Source organism: Coccinella septempunctata, chromosome 9 (genome assembly GCF_907165205.1).
Source record: "Coccinella septempunctata chromosome 9, icCocSept1.1, whole genome shotgun sequence".
In the NCBI taxonomy this organism is placed as follows: domain Eukaryota; kingdom Metazoa; phylum Arthropoda; class Insecta; order Coleoptera; family Coccinellidae; genus Coccinella; species Coccinella septempunctata.
In genome coordinates, this window is record NC_058197.1 from 14,427,969 (window position 1) to 14,452,755 (window position 24,787).

Below are 24,787 nucleotides of genomic sequence, written 5' to 3' on the forward strand. Positions count from 1 at the left end.
TTGGACGCTATCCAATGAATATTTGACTCTTTTGTAAAATAAAAGTATTCTTCATATTTTCCCGAATAATGCACCGTTTTCGAGTAATTTGATATTAGAAAATGAAAAATCTCTGTGAAATTGGAAAAATTGGGTACTTTCATTGTGTTTAAAACATCCACAGATGTGTAGTGTCACAAATTCAGCTAGTTATTCTGAAGGTACTTTTGTTTTTTCTCTCTTCTGTTGAAACTCTTTCTTCTAGGTACATTTTTCTATTACACAGAAGTGCCAACTAGAAGAGTTGGTGCTACTTTCATGGCTAGTGTATCAGCCCCTTATTAGCCTTGATCACCCGAAATCCGGCAAGTTTTTTCCTGCAATATCCATACCCGAGCAGTGTTTATGAAGTGCACGAGATACTCATTAATGCCCTTCGTAACAACAACAACAACATCAACCCCTCTCGTAGAGAAGAGGGCAAACTGCGACCTATACGTCGTACATTATCGTCCCGTATATGGAATTTCTAATACCGCCGGTCCCCAGGACCGGTGTTAATTTTCCACGGGGCCTTATTAAATACTATATTATGTTTTGATGCCTTCTTGCGGCGGGGCGGATACGTTAAAATCAAAAATCGCGTAATTTATCGTCGGACTTGAGGGTAAATTAATAATGCGTTGTTAATACGGGGGGAGTAAATTAGAGGGTATTCTCAACCTGAGTCCTAGACGCCTTTAATTGCGACTGAGGTATTTACTTTCAGGAAGGGAAAGCATTGACGATAAATCTATGAGTATACCTATATTTCGTGTAACCCATCCCTAATTATTCAAGTTGGAAGGCTTCTGAACGCATGATAATTAATCCAAAATTGACAGCTCGAATATAATTGGTCTAGTCGAACGTCACTGACGAGAATCTGCTGAAAAGTATAGATACATGATGTGAGCCTGCGGCACAAGACAAAATGGCGATGCTCATGAGACCAATGAGAAGAGACTCTCGAAAAGTCTCGAGACGATCAGATATGAAGTCTCGTCTCATAGACCCTCGTCTTGTCTGATCTGGAAAAAGTCTCGCAGTTTCGTAGGCCTGTCTCGTCTTGAGACTCCAGCGACAGTCTCGTGAAAGTCTCGTCTCGTCTATGAGACTTCTTCGAGACTCCTGTGGGACACTACAGACGAAACGAGACTTGTTGGTCCTTCTGGATTTTCTAGACGAGACTACAAGATTTTTACGCGACGAGACTTTCACGAGACTGTCACAGGAGTCTCAAGATGAGACAGGCCTACGGAACTACGAGCCTTTTTCCTGATTAGACTAGACGAGGGGCACTGACTAGAATCTGCTGAAAAGTATACATGATTCTGTCAAAGGTGAGTCTGCGGAAAAGGCACTCATCGAAAAGTCTCTAGACGATAAGATATGAAGTCTCGTCTCATAGACCCTCGTCTTGTCTAATCTGGAAGAAGTCTCATAGTTTCGTAGGCCAGTCTCACCTCGTCTCGTCTACGAGCCTTTTTCCTGATTAGACTAGACGAGGGGCACTGACTAGAATCTGCTGAAAAGTATACATGATTCTGTCAAAGGTGAGTCTGCGGAAAAGGCACTCATCGAAAAGTCTCTAGATGATAAGATATGAAGTCTCATCTCATAGACCCTCGTCTAGTCTAATTTGAAAAAAGTCTCGTAGTTTCGTAGGCCTGTCCCATCTTGAGACTCCAGCGACAGTCTCGCGAAAGTCTCGTCTCGTCTACGAGACTTCGCCGGGACTACTGTGAGACACTACAGACGAAACGAGACTTGTTGGTCCTTCTGGATTTTCTAGACAAGACTTTTATGAGACTAGACTCTCACGAGACTGTCGCTGGAGTCTCAAGATGAGACAGGCCTACGAAACTACGAGCCTTTTTCCTGATTAGACTAGACGAGGGTCACTGACTAGAATCTGCTAAAAAGTATACATGATTCTGTCAAAGGTGAGTCTGCGGCAAAAGACACTCATCAAAATGGCGATGCTCATAAGACCAATGAGAAGAGACTTTCGAAAAGTCTCGAGACGATCAGATATGAAGTCTCGTCTCATAGACCCTCATCTTGTCTAATTTGGAAAAAGGCTCGTAGTTTCGTAGGCTTGTCTCGTCTTGAGACTCCAGCGATAGTCTCGCGAAAGTCTCGTCTCGTCTACGAGACTTCGCCGAGACTACTGTGAGACACTACAGACGAAACGAGACTTGTTGGTCCTTCTGGATTTTCTAGACAAGACTTCTATGAGACGAGACTCTCACGAGACTGTCGCTGGAGTCTCAAGATGAGACAGGCCTACGAAACTACGAGCATTTTTCCTGATTAGACTAGACGAGGGTCACTGACTAGAATCTGCTAGTCTCGTCTCGTCTAAGAGACTTCCCCCGAGACTCCTGTGAGACACTACAGACGAAACGAGACTTGTTGGTCCTTCTGGATTTTCTAGACAAGACTTCTATGAGACGAGACAGATAAGACTAGACGAGGGTCTGTGAGACGAGACTTCATATTTATCGTCTCGAGACTTTGACAGAGAATCATGTATCTATAATTTTCAGAAAACTCTCGTCAGTGACGTTCGACTAGACCAATTATATCCGAGCTGTCAACGTTTCGCCTCATCTACGGAATTGAGGTGTTTTTCGACTAATCCCGATACAAGTGGCATCTTCAGCGCTCATTAACGAACCCTTAAGCGGGTCCTCGTGCCTCGTCCGGAAGACTGACAATTAATCTGACAGGCGACGTCTAGCAAGATCCCGAATTCTCAGTCAATTAAACTCGCCTTTCTCCCGTTTCTCCGTCGAATTCTTCACCGCCGCCTTCTCCTCCCCGTCGAGTGCGAAGTATTTATTTTACAGGTCGTTTAAAATTTTTAATAGATGTATTCAATTTCTTAATAACATGCCGATGTAATGAAATCCCCGCCGCCCATTTTCCATCCACGCGTTCCGCACCTCCTCGTCGACGACGTTGTCGTAAATGAAAAAGTGCCCGGGCTTAATTTCAAAACAATTTAGAAAAGAAATTATACGGCCCGAAATCCATTCCGGAGCAATTCGAATTATGAGCGCGATTATCGGGTTTCTTTCGTTTTTCCCGTGGAAGGAGGGCGATGAGATTTTTGCCGGGACCTCTCTATGGTGGAATGATAAGACGGTTAATGAGATTCCCTTTATGCAGTCGACTTTGGATCTTTGGAATTGTTTTTTAATCGTCTTTGACGGGGAGAACGCCTGCCTACGAAAAATTACGGGAACTACACGAGATGGGCACCCGCAGCGCTTTGTATGGAGCGGCAATAAATATTACGAAATTCGGTCCGTCATAAGATTTCCGGGCTTTTCTCTCCTCAATTTTGCAGCCCTATAATGGGTCTGTCGTCACTCAAGTCTAAAAAGACGATTGTTGGATGGTTCTCTAATTTTGTACCAAATTTCACCGAGTTTCTCAGTTAGTTTCCTAGAAATAGTTTGAACGGCAGATGGATGGCGAACTAGATATCGTATGGATGGCGAATGCACCTCAAATAGATGGACAGATGGCGGATGAATGTATGGCTGATGGATGTATGGCTGACGGATTTATGGCTGATGGATATATGGCGTATGGATATATGGCGTATGGATATATGGCGTATGGATATAAAGCGTATGGATATATGAGGGGTTCAGAGCTGAAGTGAACCAAGTCCATTCAGCCTAGTTTCGAGATGAATGGCTTAGAAGTTGTTTATCACCAATTAATTCAAAAGTGACTTCTTCAGATTTTAAAAGGTTAGAATGTAAGTATATGCTTACATAAGAGTAATAATAAATAAAGAAGTCACTTTTGAATTAATTGGTGATAAACAACTTCTAATCCATTCATCTCAAAATTAGGCTGAATGGACTTGGTTCACTTCAGCTTTGAACCCCTCATATGGCGTATGGATATATGGCTTATAGATATATGGCGTATTGATGTATGGCAGATAGATGTATGGTGGATGGATATATGGCGGATGGATGTATGGCGGATGGATATATGGCGGATGGATGTATGGCGGATGGATATATGGCGTATAGATGTATGGATAGATGATGGCAGATGGATAGATAATGGCTGATGAATAGATGGATAGCTGATGGATGGATAGATGGATGGCTGATGGATGGATGGATGTATGGCGGATGGATATATGGCGTATGGATATATGGCTTATTGATATATAGCGTATTGATGTAGGTCGGATAGATGTATGGCATATTGATGTATGACGTATTGATGTATGGCAGATGGATGTATGGCGGATGGATAGATGATGGCAGATGGATAGATGGATGGCTGATGGATGGATGTATGTCGGATGGATGTATGGCGTATGGACATATGGCGTATGGATATATGGCTTATAGATATATGGCGTATTGATGTATGGCAGATAGATGTATGGTGGATGGATATATGGCGGATGGATGTATGGCGGATGGATATATGGCGGATGGATGTATGGCGGATGGATATATGGCGTATAGATGTATGGATAGATGATGGCAGATGGATAGATAATGGCTGATGAATAGATGGATAGCTGATGGATGGATAGATGGATGGCTGATGGATGGATGGATGTATGGCGGATGGATATATGGCGTATGGATATATGGCTTATTGATATATAGCGTATTGATGTAGGCCGGATAGATGTATGGCATATTGATGTATGGCGTATTGATGTATGGCAGATGGATGTATGGCGGATGAATAGATAATGGAAGATGGACAGATGGATGGCTGACGGATGCATGGGTAGCATATGGATGGATGCCAGATGGATACATGGATGGCAGATGGATGATTTTGCCAAAAAGTTACGTTTCAATGTCCTTGAAAATTTCTCGGTTAATTGGAGGGGACGAAAACGAAAGCAGATGTTCGTTCTGTTCGCAATTCCCAATTCGGTTGGGATTTTCGTTTGATTGTAGTAAATTTGAGCGTAGTTTTGCAAGCGCCTAGCATCTCCCCACTTCAAGCTTGAAATTCCATGCATTCGATCTTCCCTTGTATTTCAGCAAGGTGAAACCTCTTGTTGATACTCTTTTCTTTGGCGTCTCCGACCAGTTTCTCTTCAAGGCATCAACTAGGTGACAGGCCCAAAGAACAAACGCAAGGAAATGGATGACGGATGGACTGATAGCGAAAGATGGATAGCGTCTTTGACTAGTACAAATATTCTAACAGTAGATACTTGAGGTCAAAAGAAAAATTTTTTTAATTTTTAGTTCTTCTCACAAACGGTTTTATCGAATGAACTGAATTTCGGAATATTGTTTTTCATTTATTTGATGAATCTTTTTCGAACACAAGATATCACCTACGTCTTCCAGTTTTCTCATTACGAGCATGACGTACCAAAAATTCAAAGAACCCAACACTTGAAACTGAGTTGGACGTTATCTTATAAATATTTGAATGTTTTGTAATATAAAAGTATTCTTCATATTTTCTCATAATTTGATGTTCAAAAATTGAAAGGTATCTGAGAAATTTGAAACAGTGGGTACTTTGGCAGATTACTAAAGCTCTGTTTAAAAAATTTCCTGGCATTATGAAAACTCAAAAAGGCTATATCTTTTTATCAGGGCCGAATCAGAGAAAATGGTATAGGAAAAAAAGGTTTCTGTCTTTCAAGAATCTACTGTTAATTCAAAAATATTTGTACGACTTAAAGACTAACCCTGTATAGCTGGTGGTTTCGAATTTCTTGACAAACCCTTCTTATTTCGTATAACCCAATAGCCAAAAGTCAAAAGATATAGAATATTGAGAACTGGGAGATTACACGATCATAAAAGAATGCGTGTACCATCATCCTGCTGCAATTACACGACGAAATCAATTCCGTACATCCCTTTGGTCATAAACCTTGGATATTACCGCAAGAAAACAATGAGAAAGGGATATCCTCCACTTTAAACTCACCCCTTCCTGTCCCCCCCAAGGAAGCCACTGAAGGGTTGAAAAATCGTCGAATTAAACAAACGATTAATATCGGAAAGCGACAAAGGGCCCGGGAAAAAAGTTTCCCCGATAAAAACGCGAACGGAATAAGACAAACGCGGGGTAATTAAAGACCGACAACCCTTTTTCTGAAGATAATATACAGATAACAAGAGAACATCGGGATAAATTGGGCTATTTGCAAAGCAAGCCCTGAGAAAAGAGTGTCATTAAAGTTTAATTCAATTAAGGAAAACCGGTCGAGCCTTTCGTTTGCAAGGGGTTCGGCAATGTCACATTTTTTCAAGACAACGAGGGTTATTTTTCTCCGAGTATTGTTCGGGGATTTCCCGACGTTCGATGCCCTTCAGAATACGCTTTGGTGGTGGAAAGATTGGTATGAATGTCGCCATGTTGAGCTGTAAGACTACTTGATACTACGTCAGATCGCAGCTTGTTGACCGGTTTTTGTTTTTTGGCCCCTACGCACAGAGGCAATGAAAATGCTTCTATAAACCCCCTTCTAGATTTTAGATTTTGAAGGGGGTTGAATTGCGCTGCAGTATCTACACCTGCAGACGCTTTCCCCACCGCAGAAAGTGCATACATCATGGAGCTTTTTTTTATTTCTACCATATAATCTTCAGAATCCACTAGGTCTCCACGACGCTGGTGTAAATCCCGATGTAGCATCGTCAGCTCCCCAACTATTTGAGACAAGATACTGAACAGTATCAAGCTGATGAATGATCGTTGATGTCATTGGTTATAGCACCCATCCTAGGTCACAAAGGAGCCTTAAGATAAGCTCCACCTCTCTCTGCAATAGGGAATACTCCTTCTGACGAAAATGATGTATTTTACATGAAATATCTTTGAAACGTCACATTTTGAAACAACCATTTCAACCGTTTCCACAAAAATAGTTATTTTCCTATCAAGTGCGGAAAGTGATTCTTGCCCGCACGAAACTGCCGTTGCCCGAACGATGCGAAGCAGAGTTCGGGTAAGCAGTTGAGTGCGGGCAAGACACTTTCCGCAAGAGTTAGGAACAATATTTTTTCTACAAGCGCTTGAAATATATAAATGTATCCATTTCACAAATGCGTGCGGGAAAGAAATAGCAGGCGTTTTTCCCGCACATTTCGGGAAAGTGACTCTTTGCAACTTGGAATGCGTGCGGGAAAAGGGTTGACCGCGCACGCTTGTAGAAAAAATTATTTTAAATACTCAAAAATGACAAGAAAAATGGGTATTTAAAATTTGAAGCGTTTCGTTTCTATTGAACAAGTTGGCAACATCGACTGAAATATGCGTTGATAATGAAGGACAACAAATACACTATCTTGATGAGATAGACAAAGATGGCTGTCTATGAAGTCTGCGACGAACGAGGAAGATCGTAAAATTTTATGGGATTTTTATGGCCGGTTGCTGTTCAGGTTCGATACTGAGTACGCGCCTTATGATGGGTATGAATCAACAATTGTTATTTTATAAACAAGCCATTGTTCTTTTTATTTTCTAGTAGGCGCTGTTGCCAGATCGTAAACTAGAAAAGAAGCGATTCAAATTTTAAAACCACATATTTGAAGAATGATTTTGAATAGTTTCCGAGGTGCATTTGAAAATTTCATGAATGAAACCCATAATTATTAAGTTTAAACTTGCATATGCTGCGATAACCCAAATTGAGTAGAATTCCCCATTCCATGCTATCAAGGAAGTTTGACTACGACGAAGATTGGACTGTTGTTGTGGTCCTAAAGACTCAAATGGAGCGGCCACATTCTGAGGATGCAAGACACATGGCCCCCCAAAATAGCTCTGTATGGCGAATTCACAGAGGTAGCTCGGAAACCAGAAGACCAGTATAAGCAGTTTAAGAGTATACTGCATCAATCTCTAAAATCAGTTGATGCCAATCATAACTGGGAACAACTAGCGTTAGACATATCACAATGGAGGTCTTTGGTCGACAGTTATAATGGAGACTAGAGAAGGATACAGCGGCCATGCCATGCCCGGAGTGTGGAAGGATCAGTAGATCATGGTTGGGTCTCTTCAGTCTCAGGAGGGCATACAGTCGCAAGTAGCCCTAAGAGATTATAAGATTGATCGTACCGATAGTTTTGTTTTTGAGTCTTTTTTATTCTCCCTACCGGGATACAGAAATGATGATGATGATGATAGATTCAGTTAGTGGGATTTCTCTGGCTTCGCAATGGATTTCATATTCGTATTCTGAGTCTGCTGGGTCTTGTTTGGACTAAGTGAGAGATCTCAACTCTACCAGGACAATCGATCTTCCATTTGTTGTTGTTTAAGGTCCAACTTGTCTCTGACCTTCGCCAAGAAGTAGTTCAGGATTAATACATGCTTCATTCGAACCCTTTTTTGGCACTTTTTTCTTCCTGAACCAATTCAAAAACTGACTGATTTCAACTGAATAAATGGTATAAAGCTGTGTTGTTCAGATTCATGAGATCCACCCTGGAAATCTCCCCATTTCCAGCAGGAATTCCAGAGCAAAGCAGGAAGAGAAGACAGTCACATACTCGCTAGTCTCGGGTTAAATCCACTTTCGCCATTCCACCCTCCGCCCACCGTCCCCCGTCCAACCCCTGATATAACGAGAACGCCTTCATCTTAATCCACTAATAATCCCAAAAACAAACGCGTAACGCAATATCTTTGCCACTTCGATCCCCGAGAAAACGAGACCACGTCCTGGTCTCAGCCTCTTGGGCGACACCTGGCGCCCCGACTTTGAAACAATAGCAGCGACACAAGCTTACCAACACACACGTCCGCGGTTTCAGTGTCGCCAACTACACGGCGTAATAAATACTCCACACGAGAAGGAGCCGCTTGAATTACAATACGGCCCCGTATCGGTTACGAGGTGGCGGCGGCGGGGGTAGGGGGGTGGCTAGACGCGGCTGAAATTTTAATGGAAAATAATGGGGAATTTTTAATTAAGTTTGAGGTTACGTTTGTATGCCGGGCGCGGATTATCATTCTGATCGTATGGGCGCGCGGGACATCGGAGAAGATTAATTTGGCATGCGAAACTTCTGTGTGTGTGTAATTTTTTTATTTTAGTCTCATTCGGTCGCTAATGGAACTTGGCCGTCCACTATCGCGTGGGCGTTGGGGGATGTTAACTTATTTCCGAGACTCGTACATAGGTTTACGATTACTTTCGTGGATGGGCGATGATGTCAGTTGGACGGAACAATTCAAGATTCTAGATTTCTTGGCACTGCGATCTTAAGATCGATTGTGGCCCTTAACAGAGCTGTTTTAGCCTCTATCTTGACTACACCTCGTCGTGCAGTTCCAAAGAAATTCAGTATCTGGCTTGGCTTCTAATTTCTACTAAGAGTTTCTCCTCCGAAGCAGTTCCTGCGTTGGCTAGCAATGGCAAGGCATTCTGTCACCAGGTGATCAAGAGTTTCATCCTTCTCCCCACAGAATCTGAACTCGTCAGTTTTTGGTAGACCCACTTTCGTTAGGTTAGGTTAGACCCATTTTCGTTAGGTGCTTTATGAGGCGACAATGCCCTATAAGTAGTGATGTCCACTTGACCAACGAGACCCCTTAACAGGAATCTCCTACCCGGAAACTGGGTTGGACATATGAGGATGTTGAAGCAATTGCACTCAAACCTCTTGGCAAAACCATCGGATGCTATGCTAATCATCTTGGATTTCCAAACGCCCTTTGAAACGGTCATTGCTGACCGCCCTAATATAATAAGTTTCGTGAATCGTTTGGACGAAAAGTCAATCACGTGGTTTACTGATGGATCAAAACCAGAAAGGGGCACCGGCATTGGTGCATATGGACCTAAACTGAGGATCTCTAAAGTCCCGGGAAGTGAACCCTCTATTCTACAGACTAAGACAAGATACGTATGCGCTCAGAGGTGTCTTAAAATGAACCTCAAAGGGGCGCATATCTATATCACCACGGACAGCCAGGACACGCTGAGGTCCCTGGAATCACGCTGCCAGGGATCTCTGCTGACATGTAAGTGGCCTAATACCATAAAACAACTGACCAGAGGCAATAAAGTGACTCTACTATGGGTACCAGAGCATTGTGGTGGAAATGAAAAAGCCGATGAACTTGCAGAAAGAGCATCAAGGTTAACACCTGCTGGACCTGAGCCTTTCTGTGGGCTTGGAAAATACCAATATAAGGCTGCGGTCCAACAATAGAAGTTGAACAATAGAATAACCCTCTGAAGAAACTCCTGGCTTTACTCAGTCAAAGAAATTCGTGACGATTTCACCGACCTACACCAGAAAGCTGCTGAAGCTGTCACGAGCTGAGCTTTGGTTGATGGTGGGACTGCTGACAGAGCACTGTAGGTACAAATATCACTTGTACCGAATAGAAGAGTCAGCATATGAGTTTTGTAGGCTTTATGGATCAAGAGCAGAAACAGCTTAACAAATGGTACGCAAGTGTCCAGAGCTGGTTGCCCTAAGGACCATTCATATGGGAAAACCGGTCCTGGATACTCACGAGGTAACGGCCAAGGCCCCTAAGGATGTTGTCGGTTTTATCAACAACAGTGACGATCTAAGTCTACGGTAAAATATGCCTGGTGCATGAGAGGTAACACCTGTTACCAATAGACATTCAAAGAAGATGGGAACTGATTGTTCCTTGTGGCGCTGGAACAGGAAAGTTGGTGAAACTATTGAACAGACTATTGGGCGTGTTGGTCGGACCACCAAATAGCCTACCACCGCGACCAAAGCGGTATATTGTGGCACACAAACAATCATGGAGATATAAACTTCTCCCTATAGTCTCAAGTCTCATCTTACTGAGGAAGCTATAACAGGATGTCACTTTCCCTTGGGAGAACAGACCAGGTGACATAGGATTTCCACTCAGCCGGAACTCTCCGGAAAAACATTTTCAGAGGTGGTTTTCCTGGATGCTTTTTTGAAAGCGCGATTTCCAGATGCACAGTTCTTCGAGAAAAACAGAATGAAACAGTCTAGCGACTGAACAAAACATGATACAATCTGAATAATTCTTGCCGGTCCCGATAGAAAAACAGTCCCGTAACAAAGATGCGACGATTCGCGAGCGAATAAGTCGGAAAATTGCCGGAAAATGCTGGAAAATCGCGCCGGGGGCGACGGCGTATTTTCCCATGATTGGCCACTATTTGTTCGCGAAAAAGGCAATGGTAAACAGGTGTCGCAAGAAGTGCATATATCACGGTGAACAAGCGCCCAAGCGTTGCCGTTAGGAAATGCAGTTTTTCCGACAATTTTCCTTGTGCGGGAGGGGGAGACGTGACCTTTGTCAGTTGGAGGCAGGAAGAGGTGGAAATAGAGTCGAGAGTGATTTTGTTGTTTGCACATATGACAGGATGAGGTGGAAAAAACTGAATAGATTCATCTGTATCCATGGTAGGAAGGGATGTCTTTCATTTGTCGACATATTTCCAGAGCATGAAAGCTCTGGTGATATAACCAAATATGAAGAAAAGGCAACTAAAGGACGTTTCAAATGATTGTATTTTCATTCTTGAAATGGCATTTTCCAAAAATTTCAAATTTCAATCTGCGATATCTCCTGTTATATTCGTCTGATCCAATTGGGATTTCCGGTTATATAATCAGCGTTGCCAAGGCTTCCACCCAACTACAAAACTCGATTTCGAAAATCTCGATTTTTTGGGTCAAAAATGAGCAAGGGGGTAGACCCCCCAAAAATGACCTATTTGCTCCTCTGCCTGGAAAAGAGGGTAATCTATTGCTGTCCTAGGATATGGAGTGCATATAAGTTATTTTGAAGATTTTATAAAACCAAACAGTTGATGATTACATAGAGAATTGCACTCCAGAGAGCCCTTCAAAGTGAACTCGAAAATGAAAAATGGAAAATTAAAAAAGTTCATTTTCTCCTAAACGGTGTCAGATATTTAAGAGTTTGGTATGGAAATATAGGTTTTCCAATACGCTGAATCCATTGCTAGCACTTTCGTGAGCCTATCTCCCTTCGTTTAGATTTTCACCTTCGAAATGGAATTTTTCAAAAATTTCAAATTTCAATCTGCGATATCTCCTGTTATATTCGTCTGCTCCAATTGGGATTTGCGGTTCCATAATCAGCGTTGGTGAGGCTTTCACCGTAGCACAAAAACTCGATTTCGAAAATCTCGTTTTTTTGGGTCAAAAATGAGCAAAGGGTAAGACCCCCCTAAAATGACCTATTTGCCTCTCTTCCTAGAAATGAGGGTAATCTATTGCTGTCCTAGGACATGGAGTTCATTCAAGTTATTTTGAAGATTCTATAAAACCAAACAATTGATGATTCCATAAAGAATTGCACTCCAGAGAGCACTTCAAAGTGAACTCGAAAATGAAAAATGGAAAATCAAAAAAGTTCATTTTCTCCTAAACGGTGTCAGATATTTAAAAGTTTGGTATGGAAATATAGGTTTTCTGATACGCTAAATCCATTGCTAGCAATTTCGTGAACCTTTCTCCCTTCGTTTAGATTTTCACCTTCGAAATGGAATTTTTCAAAAATTTCAAATTTCAATCTGCGATATCTCCTGTTATATTCGTCTGATCCAATTGGGATTTCAGGTTCCATAATGAGCGTTGGCGAGGCTTTCACCGTAGCACAAAAACTCGATTTCGAAAATCTCGATTTTTTGGGTCAAAAATGAGCAAGGGGTAAGACCCCCCTAAAATGACCCATTTGCTCCTCTGCCTGGAAATGAGGGTAATCTATTGCTGTCCTAGGATATGGAGTGCATATAAGTCATTATAAACATTCTATAAAACCAAACAGTTGATGATTCCATAGATAATTGCACTCCAGAGAGCCCTTCAAAGTGAACTCGAAAATGAAAAATGGAAAATCAAAAAAGTTCATTTCCTCCTAAACGGTGTCAGATATTTAAGAGTTTGGTATGGAAATATAGGTTTTCGAATACGCTGCATCTATTGCGAGCAATTTCGTGAGCCTATCTCCCCTCGATTAGATTTTCACCTTCGATATGGCATTTTTCAAAAATTTCAAATTTCAATCTGCGATATCTCCTGTTATATTCGTCTGATCCAATTGGCATTTGCGGTTCCATAATCAGCGTTGGGGAGGCTTTCACCGTAGCACAAAAACTCGATTTCGAAAATCTCGATTTTTTGGGTCAAAAATGAGCAAGGGGTAAGACCCCCCTAAAATGACCTATTCGCTTCTCTGCCTAGAAATGAGGGTAATCTATTGCTGTCCTAGGATATAGAGTGCATATAAGATATTTTGAAGATTCTATAAAACCAAACAGTTGATGATTCAATAAAAAATTGCACCCCAGAGAGCCCTTCAAAGTGAACTCGAAAATGAAAAATGGAAAATCAAAAAAGTTCATTTTCTCCTAAACGGTGTCAGATATTTGAGAGTTTGTATTGAAATATAGGTTTTCGAATACGCTGAATCCATTACTAGCAATTTCGTGAGCCTATCTCTTCCTTCAATCTGCGATATCTCCTGTTATATTCGTCTGATTAAATTGGGATTTCCGGTTTTATTATCAGCATTGCCAAGGCTCCAACCCTAGCGCAAAAACTCGATTTCAAAAATCTCGATTTCTCGGGTCAAAAAAATGACCGAAGGGTTCGAGGGCAGAGATCGTTAATTCCATACCGGTAAAATTAGCAGATGACTCGATAGGATGACAGGTGAAATATACCACGGCGATGCAATTTCATAATTACCCCATCGGAGAAGTGTTAGAATGACAAGTAGCACGCCCGATCTTATCGGAAACAAATGAACGATATTTAGATTAACTTCACCCAGCCTACTCGACTCATTTAACAATTATATAATTGATTTCCAACGCCTGCCGCGTTTTGCCCATGACAAATTGGCCATGACGTAGAGAAACGTCGCGCGGTGTTCTAATTAGTGAAATGCTGAATTGAGGGAGTGCGGGTGGAGGATTGACTCATCGAGGAGGGGGTTTGTCTATCCATAGATTATATAACGCATGAATTTCAGACCAAGCGTTTCGAGGTTTCCCTATTTATGCATCTTCTGTTAGTAGTTGTCTCTTTCACTCAGTACCCCCACAGAACTTTGAAAAAAGTCATTTTTATTCCGATATTATACAAGGTGATTCATTGGTAAATAGCTGGAAGCTGTGGGTAGATAGAGGACCTGGAGATGAGGCAGAATAACTTATATTCATAGGGTCTATCTCTTGTTATAATTAAGATGCAGAGTGTTTTATTGATTTTGCCAATTATATCACTCTGTATCTTAATTATAAAGAGAGATTGACCCCTCAAATATAGGTTATTCTTAGTCACTTCAGTGTCCTTTATCTACCTTTAGCTTCCACCCATTTATAACAAATGAATCATCTTATATTTGAGATGTCTTCAAGGATCTCTTCCAGATATAGCAGGTTACTCTGAGGAAGCTAGGGATCATCCAGAGGAACTCTATCGACATACCCAGCCCTGGATATCCTTCTAGGGTTTCTCCTTCGGTTTCCTTCCTTCTCTTGAAAGTGTTAATTGTATTCTGACAGGATTTCGACCCTTGTAGTAAAATTGTATCATAGGGGGTTGCTTTTTCAATTGTCATCGAGAATACGACTAGGAAAACGCCTTAGATGTGGCCTAAGCTTAACAGAATACATGAATACACGCAATAATCGAATATCTCGCAAAGTTCGATATGTTGAACATGTTGTTACCCGTATTCTTTCCAATTTTCGACTGATGTCGAGCCTTATCTACGGCCGCTATCAATAATAATGACGGATAACACAGCCTACACCTTAACGATGCATATTTATTGACCATCCCACTAATATTAATCAGGAGAATATGGCGCGTTTAACGGCCCCGATGTAGAAAAAAATTCAAATAAGGCTCGCTATCGCCATGTGATCTGAAATTCGAGGCTGATGACTTGATGTATTCCATTCGATTAGGGTTCATGATGTAACTAATAACTCATGAGTTTAATAGGGGAAATATGTCGTTTTATATCGGACTATCCTCCCATTGCTGGTTAGGAAAACGAGCGTTTAAAAATAGAAAAAGAGGCGAAACCATCGAACTTTCCATGTAGAGTTGACAGTTTCAGCAAGCCATAACAATAATACTTGGCCATAAGGTTCACAAAAATCAGTTTTTTTGAATTATCTCCTTTCCTGGGCTTCAAATTGTTTTAGTATTCGTTATAAAAGTTGTAGAACTTAACATTTTCTACAAATTTTGTCCGAAGCAATTTTTTCTATGTTTGAACGTTTTTGAGATTTATTGCGATGAATGTACATTAAACTGGGTTTCTACCTTAACCTTGGCCTTTCGCATGTGTGGCTAAGCTCCTCGCCTTTATCACCCTCTAGCTCGAAAACGGTTGAGGCTATGAAAAATAGCTTCAGAGAAAAGTTTTATAATGAATACAGAAACGATTAGAGGTACAGGAAGGGAGATATTTAAAAGAATGCCTTGTTATCAACTTTCAAGTGTCAGATTGAGAAACCCCCTCTTGATTAGTGTTAAATTGATGGGTCAGCACGTCTGCAACACCGAGATTAACCATCTGTATAAAAATCTGACACGCTATGTACAAGTAACGATTTTTTTGCACTTTCAATGGACCGCTGTGACCTTGGTCACGTTCGATTCATCAGTCTCTGGAAAAGTAGCTTCCTTTGGGTCCAAATAACATATCCTCTGAAAATCTGACAGTATCTTAATCTGACACGCTCGAGTATGTACACCTGACGATTTTTTAAAAATATTTGAGAACCTACAGACGCTTTCCCCACCGCTGAAAGTGCCATCATGAGAACTTTTTTTCATTCTACCATCTAATCTTCAAAATCCACTAAGTCACTGGTATCGTGGGCTCCCTACCTATAAGGTATAGTGATTTTATTGTTGCACCTATACTCCATTCACTTTTATTTTAGCAGTCGGTTGGCCATGGAAATTTGACACATTTCACTCTGTAAAGTACGAAAATGAGGGGTTATGAAGCTTGTCAAAACATTTTTGGGTTTTAAATCAACGCTATGTTGCCCGTTCTACGTGAAAGTTTCTGTTATTACGTATTTTATCACAATGTCGAATCTCTTCGGAAAATATGTGACGAACATAATTGAAGTTTATACAGACTGATTGAAGGCATACCAAATCCAGTTATTTGCATGGATAATACAAGAGATCAGTATAATATCATAATATGTACTAGCTTGAGGAGAGTTAATGTTCGTTATCTTCTTTGGCTAAAATTTGATTACGTTACATTAGTTGTAGATTTGAAAAATATTAACCCGAAGATGAAATGTATATGATGCAGTGGTTGGGAATGGGTATCTCCCGATAGAATTAACAGATAATTACAAGAATGTTAAATTCTTCAACATAAATCATCTTGCTTCAATATAAGTAAAAGGAATTGAAGGTATTTCAAATCAAGATGAACTTCACCTTTGAACAAAAATTTCACATGAATGAACAATTAACAGGACAACTGGCGCGTATTTGTGGCTGTTCATCATTGATACAATAATAATAATTAGGTATTTATTGGTACCTTAAGAAATTTACAATGTATAGGACAAGTCAAATGAAAAATAGAAAAATCAATTATCGGGAACTTATTCTACGATGACATTCATCGAAAATCCTGTAGCAAACTTTTCACATTAATTCACTCAAATATGAAATTCTCAAATGCTACCACTTTTTTGGGTCTCCCAATAGAAAGAAATTCTTTGTTATCCTCTTCATTCACAATCTTTCTGATTGTGGAAATATTCAGCTGAAATATAAGTCGTTCAGATTCAGATGAAACATTATATAAATTCTCTTACCTTGAATATGTTCGCTACCGTCTGACGTATTGTGAATTTTAGAATATCAGGGTATAACTATTTGAATGGGCGGACCTGAATTCTAAATAGCACTTCCTGAAACCCTGTCTCTTTTTTCAATCACTTTCGGCATTTTCGTAATAAAAATTGATATTAGTTGTGGCAACGGCGTTATGACATTAACGATATTTAATGAGTGCCAACCTTACTTCGTTCTAGTTACAAAACTTGAGAAAATTATTTCATGGCCAACCATGAATGAACCATTGAATGAAGTATACAGTACTTATCGCGTCAGACTTGTCAACGACCGCATAGAAATGCAATGGATTTGCTGCTGCCTCTCCAAAATTGTATTGAACAAGTCTGGTCTGTAATGTCAAAGCAATTACACCGCTTACCTGTCCCACCACAGACATTACAAGAGCTCGCCAATGCTATGAGGGACATTTGGCATAACATTCCTAAAATTTCCATTGATAGCCTCATTTACACAATGCCTAATAGAGTGAGAGCATTACAAAGAGCTAGAGGAATCCCCCATCACGTATTTAACCTTCATTTTAAGGTGTTTGAAACATAAGGGACCTTTTTTGAGTCTGCAATTTTCACCAGGTGGAATCCTTGTTTTCTTCGTTTCTGTACTACAGAATGAATTCATAACACGAGTAAACTGATTAAAAAAAACACGAATTTTTCGATCAACAATACGAAAAATGCCGTTTTGCCCTACTTCCCCAGCATCCTCCCCTACCGTCGGAGAATAAAGAATCATTTCCAGCGACTAACAACCTCTCGAAGCGGCTCGTTACGTATTCAATTAAAAATAAATAGAAATTAGCCGGTTTTTTTTGCCGTCGTCGTGACCGGGCGATGTCAATTCGCATTTTACCTCGGCGTTCCTTCTCGCGAACGGACCCCGGGGCAGGGGCGAAGAACAAATACCGAATTTATCAAATATTTAGAGGGGCCGTTCGGTTAATTCAGCCAGTCGAAGGAGGCCCGGGAATTATTCATCTGCCGGCGGACCGGCGAAGTCGAGAAAATTAACTCAATTATGTATACATGCCCTTTTCATTTTTATGCCATTGTGTTGACTGGGGGTTCGATTCTTCTGGAATTTACAACTCTGGTTATTTCCCCAGCTCCTGACAAGGGTGAATTCTATAGACTTATCACCCTAAGGAGACAAAACATCGACTCAACGATGTTCCACAAAGGGAATTATACAATGATGAATATCGGACCTACTTGTCGTGCATTACACCTCATTTGGCAACGCTGTGAGGAAAATACACACTTTTACCACCTAAAGTCTATCGTTTCATGAAAGCCTAACAAAGTTGTCAGGTCCAAACTCGAAGATTATAGAGTAGAAAGATAGGAAACGCCCTTACATCTCTAGTACTAAAAACCGACTAAATTTGGCCTCTGTTCACCACATTTGACAATGAGATGGCGCTGAAAACGCACTTTCAATACAGAATACTGTTTATTAGCACTCTTCTATTTTATAATTGAAGGGCAACAAATTCGAATTCTATTCCTTGTGTTGGATTTCAATATCGACTTTGTTGAGACCAATTACGAATCATTGTTGGACCTACCGTACAAATCGGGTTAGACTTGTCAACGACAGCTTAGAAATGCAATTGATTTGCTGCTGCATCTCCAAAATTGTATTGAACAAGTCTGGTCTGTAATGTCACAGCAATTACACCGCTTACCTGTCCCACCACAGACATTACAACAGCTCGCCTATGCTATGAGGGACATTTATCAAAACATTCCTAAAATTTCCATGGATAGCCTCATTTACATAATACCCAATAGAAAAAGAGCATTACAAAGAGCTAGAGGAATCCCCACCACGTATTTAACCTTCATTATAACGTGTAACAGAAGGGACCTGCAATTTTCATCAGGTGGAATCCTTGTTTTTTTCGTTTCTTCACTGCAGAGATGATGGCGCTGAAAACGCACTTTCAATACAGAATACTGTTTATTAGCACTCTTCTTTTTTATAATTGAAAGGCAACAAATTCGAATTCTATTCCTTGTGTTGGATTTCAATATCGACTTTGTTGAGACCAATTACGAATCAACAGATTGTAACTTTAGCCTTGATATTGTCACATTCTCCAGAAGAACATTAATTTATTCCAGATATCAAATGGATTGAGCTCTGTTGGAGCCCTTTCCTGGTTTTCGGGCTCATGGTGGTGGTCTAGTCCTTGCTGCTCCTAGGATCCCTGATGTGGGTCCTTCTCGGCCTCTTGGTTGGATTCCTAATCGCCTCGAACTTCTTGTTTTCGTCCATTTGAAGTTTCTTCAAATTTTCTTCGGTATCAGGCCTGCAGGTGAGATGACAATATGCCTGGTCTTGATATCTGTTAACTGGTTTGTTCCTCGAGTTCTTTTTGCTTCGAAATCATCTCCATGTGCCTATCTAGTGGGTTGTTGTTATTTGTTTGAAATCGCCATGTCGATTAATAGTGCTCTATTCACGCCTTTATTGTGCAATATGAGGTCTGTGAGGACTGTGTAATCATAGTTAAGGTTGTGATAATCATTTTCCATAAAGAATCTGGATAGGAGCTCTGTTGTCCTAGAAAGTTTCTATTTCATTTCCAATTCTTGATGTGAAATATTCTTGTATTCCGTGCCTTCGAACATCAGGCATAGCTTGGTGATGTGCTGGATGTTTTCATGTGTCGCACAGCTATCGTCCGTCACTGAGGCTTCATTGGCGTTATTTTCCATATAGTTCCTTATTATCATTGAATATGATTCTCTGAGGTTTGGTTCGACCTTCGAGATTAAAATTCCATTAGTGAACCAAGTGGGACTTGTTTGTTGTAGACTATAGATCTCTTTCAACGATTACCATGAAGAGTTCCTCAAAGCAGAAGCTGGTGCCAGCTCGGTCCTCTCTTGGAGAAGGGATGCATTGCCATCCTCCACCATCTTCAGAGCCCTCGCGTGTCTCATAAACAGACCACTATCACGCCATTGTCCTTGTTAAGATACTCTAAGAGCTGTATTCAGCTCGTGGTAGCTGCAGAAGCTTTCGGTTGTTGGTTGTGAAAGCACCACGAGTGTTTTGTCCAGGTTCTTTCCTCTGGAGGGCTTTTCTATTTTTCACCTCCCATTGTTACACTGCTGCTGTTTATCGGTCTTTCCCAAGCCCACAAAAAGGTTCAGGTTCACCAGGTGTTAACCTTGATACCCTTTGCTCAAGTTGTTTGGCATTTTCCTGTAACAATGCCCTGGAACTCATATAAAAGTCACCTTATTGCCAATTGACAGTTGCATTATGACATTTCTGGTAATACACAGAGGGAGAAGCTGAATCTACAAAGTTTTCACCCTTTCAATCCCTCTCTCTCGTCCTTATCAACCTGGACCATACCCCATCCACCCCTTTCCCCTCCATCCTGAACTCCGATCAAGTCACGAAAGTGACAAAGATGCAATTTTCGGTCGTACATTACGTCCTTCGTCGTATGACAAAGTACCCGATTTCTACGGAACACGATATGCGAACGGCGACACTTTCCTAATGACGAGATTTGTCATCTTTTGTGCCCCGCGGGGTATTGGACGGACGGGGGCGCGCGCGGCGGACACGCTACAGGATTTTATAGGAAACCGGGCATTGTTTGTCGTATTCAGATTCCTCGGACGGTAATTGCACGTGAAGTTGTGTGAATCGGGGGTCGTTTGTCAGCGTCCGCTCTCGGTAATGGTGATGATTTTTGAGCGAAGAAATAGCTTAAGGACCTGTTGTTATTGAGATCGAGATCGTATTAAGGGGGCGCTCGAGATCAGTTGAAGAAGATGGATTCGGTTCCCATTCAAATTATATGAATTGCCGACACCTATGACGTGTTTTATGACGTCAGGTTTGCGGATCTAACGTCGACGTTTATACAGGTTGGGCTTCTGAAAAACCCCCTGTAGGTTTGAAGGTCAGCAGAAGAATTATATAAAAACACTCGGACACGTCGATTTAAATTGAAATATCTCAGAAAACAATGAATTTAGTAAAAAAAAAAAATAAATATGCTTTACTTAGAATAGAAAGGACTTTCGAATGAGATATCACTTACCTCAACTACCCTATTCAAAATATAGGGCTTGGGGTGATAACACGGTTGAAGCGAACGGTTTCGAATTTGATCTTAGATGTTGTCCCCCTGGAATGAGAAATTGACGTTTCCGAGTGTTATACAATTCGATTCTGCCGACCTAAGAGTTGCTTCATTTTCAATTGCCATTCTGTAGATCGCACTATTATTATTAGTGTTAGTCTTTCGGGAACTGCGACCATGTAGATCTTTTGTTCTCTAACCTACTCATTCATGGGAACCCAAGGAGGTTGTCAATGTTGTTGACAAAACCGACGACATCCTTAGGGGCCTTGGCAATTACCTTGTGAGTATCCAGGACCGGTTTCAACATATGAATGGTTCTTAGGCCAGCCAGCTCTGGACACTGGAATACTATGTGTTCAGCTGTTTCTGCTTCTGATATACACAGCCTGCAACCCTCATCTGCTGACTTTCCCATACGGTACAAATGATATTTGTACCGACAGTGCCCGGTCAGCAGTCCCACCATCACCCGAAGCTCAGCTCATCACAAGAGTCTTTGACTGAGTATGTCCAGGAGTGTTTCTTCAGAGGGTTATTGTGTTGTGAAACTCCCATTGTTGGACCACTGTCTCATATTAGTATTTTCGAAGCCCACAGAAAGGCTCAGGTCCAGCAGGTGTTAACCTGGATGCTCTTTTTCCAAGTTCATCGACTTTATCATTTCCTTCAACACCACAATGCCCTGATACCCACAGTAGAGTCACTTTATTGTATTATGACACTCAGCATGTCAGCATAGATCCCTGGCAATGTGATTCCAGGGACCTCAGCATGGGCTGGCTGATCGTGGTGACATAGATATGCGCCCCTTTGAGGTTCATTTTAAGACACCCCTGAGCGCAAACATAAACAGCCAGTGTCTCGGTCTGTAAAATAGAGGGTTCACTTCCCAGGGCTTCAGAGACACTTAGTTTAGGTCCATATACGCCAATGCCGATACCACTCTCTGACTTTGATCCTTCAGTAAACCTTGTGGATGACTTCTTGTCCAGACAAAAAGTAAGTCGAACTAATTTACTCATTTGGTCTGAAAGAACTGCAGGCGTTTTCTTTGGTGGCGTTCTTGTTATACAAAACCGAATGTTATGGCCCTTACATCCAGCTACAACCCCCGCCAAATATCTCTAGCAACCACCCCCAAACCGCCCTCCACCCCTCACGCATTAAACCCGTTTGTTTCGCGCCACAATCGAAATAATTGAAGGCGATTGTACGAATTCCATCAAACGGAAACAATACATAACCTCAATCCGTAGGGAAACAAACAAACGCGAAGCGGCCCGCCGACAAACGATTTCAATTAAAATGGCGGAGTAAAAACAAAGGCGACAACGCAGGTGACTCGATCGCCGCCGAGGAGAATTTCAAAGCTCGCTTCTTATTTGCAAGAACAAAGATGCCGCGCGCCGGTAGTTGTCGCGTAACGAATGGGTGAAAATTGTAATTTGATTATTTTGTATTAATTATGATCCGGTAGAGGGGGCCGCCGAGCGGTTTGCGGATAAATTAGAAATTCGTCTTTCTTGGGCGCGACACGGCGGGCGGTGCAGATTGGAAAATCACAGCGTGACATAAATGATGTTTTGTTTGGGGGGGGGGGGGGGGTTAGAGTGGGTGGTGATTTGGCGTCTTCCGCAATCTCAAGACCGAATTAACAGATAGACTAAGCAGCAAATCTCCGAATGGTATTGTTTTCGTCTTATCAACATATATACAGACAGCGTGATTTCAAGGGCGAAGCTTTCTTTTCGACAGAAGGTAAAACTCACCAAAATAAGTCGTTTAACCAAAAATTGTCTATATAAAATATCCAAGATGGCTGAGATACAACCACTAGAAGTTCGACAAAATTTCATCGGATTAGATACATCAGCTCACTTGTGAGAAAATCATAAGTGTTGTTACGAGCAATTAAGGGTCAGAAAAAAACTTAGAAAATCGAGGAAGTTTCTTGAAAATGCTTATGCTAGTTATGTTGAAAAAGTGCTATGATGTTTCCCCAATTCATCCCGTTTATACGACGATTGTTGGAATGTTCGAACAAGAAGATTGTGATGCCCATTGCGAAAAAATTTGTGAATAATTTAGACGAATTTTATTGGAGAGAAGTATTATTCTATTTTTAACAGTTGTGTCCTAAGTCTCTTCTGCCAGTTGGTATCAAAATGTGCCATTTCATAAAATCGTGAAAGTTACTGAAAAATAATGAGAACAATTCGTCAATCCTAAGTTTCCATTTTCATTACCACGTAAATATCGAACGAGCCAATATCCTAAACGAAACCACATGGTCGAGATAAGTTTTTTCCCACTGCTTTGCGATAATTCAGGTATCAAACGTTCTAGGGTCGTATTAGGATCTATTTCAGTAATAATTTTCAATTTTTTTTCAACTGTGTCATTTTCAAAGTTTTGTATAGGTGATTTTTGGTGACACGCTTCATTTTGACCACTAGACTCTACCTTCTGTTGAAAAAAGCCTCACCTTTAAATACACCCTGTTCATTGTTATCATTGATACACTTGACAAAGATGAAAAGATAGTTTCTCTGTCTCTCTCTCTTTCTCAAAATACGGTGGGAACCCCAAGCCCTTCTGGGACTCAACGGCGGTCGAACGGTCGCGGAAGCCGGCACTCTACACAGCCTACAATAGGCTTGTTATACCTGCCCAATATATCTTTCTTCTGAATCGCCTACAGAGAGAATGTTCATGAATACTCACCTGTAGCCTCATCTCCTATGAACATTCCTTCTTTTTATTCATTGTGATATTTTATTTTCGTGAGAAATTGGATCTATTGAATCGGTTAATGGATTTGACAGCATGTTTGTTTAGTCGTGAATGTTAGGTTGCCTAACTCCAGTTTTTGTCCCGCTTGCTGTCGTCGCCTAGCAGCGCAGAAAACAAACTCTTCGACTGTCAATTACCATAATAAGTAGCCCCATAAATCCTTCGACCAGTATCAATAGCTCTTACCCTTCTAGAAGGCGATGACCCTTACTACTACCCACAAATCTCTCCTCGAATCCGCCGATGAAACCGTTTCCGCTTCCGCAGGTGTGCGGAGCGCCCCCCTTTGCCCGCCGCCGTCACAAACTATAACCTCAAAATTCGACGGTGCGTTGAGCCGCGTGATTTTCAATCTGCTTCGAAACTTTATAATTGAATAATTTTTCAATAAAAACAAGCGGAGCGCGGAAAGTTGCGAGACCCGCGAGATTTTCGATTGAAAAAGAAATCCGACGGATGCGGGCGGATCGCGGGGGCTTAGGGGGTGGGTATCGCCCCCCGAGGGGGTGGTTCGTTCTGGCGGAAAATTGTCGGTACGGAAAAATTGCTATCTATTATCGATGCGTGGTCTTGTTTTGGGGTCGCGGTATTAATAAGGCGGATATGGCGCCCGGGGGTTAGCCCGTGAGTCGTTTGTTTCGATCATAGTCTGTTTGCGAAGGTATCTTGATAATGATGTGCATATAACGGAAAATGCTTATGACATTCGTTGTGGGAGGTGACTTTTTGCGTGACTCCTTGGCTTCAGGATACAGTATTGAATGTGAATTTATTATTTTTCCTTTAGTAAATAATAATAATTTGGGATACATTACGCTTTGAAGAGATAAGAAAGGGACATATGAGAGATACTGCCAAAATATTCGATTAATATCTGATAATAATGCATAATTCTATTATTGAATGCACCTGTACATGGAAAACCTAACACCTGATAATATTTCATTCAATGAAATTTAAG

The 24,787-nt window shown here is 41.2% G+C and overlaps 1 protein-coding gene across 2 annotated transcripts in view; it reads right to left on the bottom strand.

Moving 5' to 3' along the window:
* The window catches only part of LOC123320528 (nuclear pore complex protein Nup88), a 146,121-nt gene that overhangs the window by 58,416 nt on the left and 62,918 nt on the right, over positions 1-24,787 (bottom strand). The gene's annotated exons all lie outside the window — the stretch shown is intronic.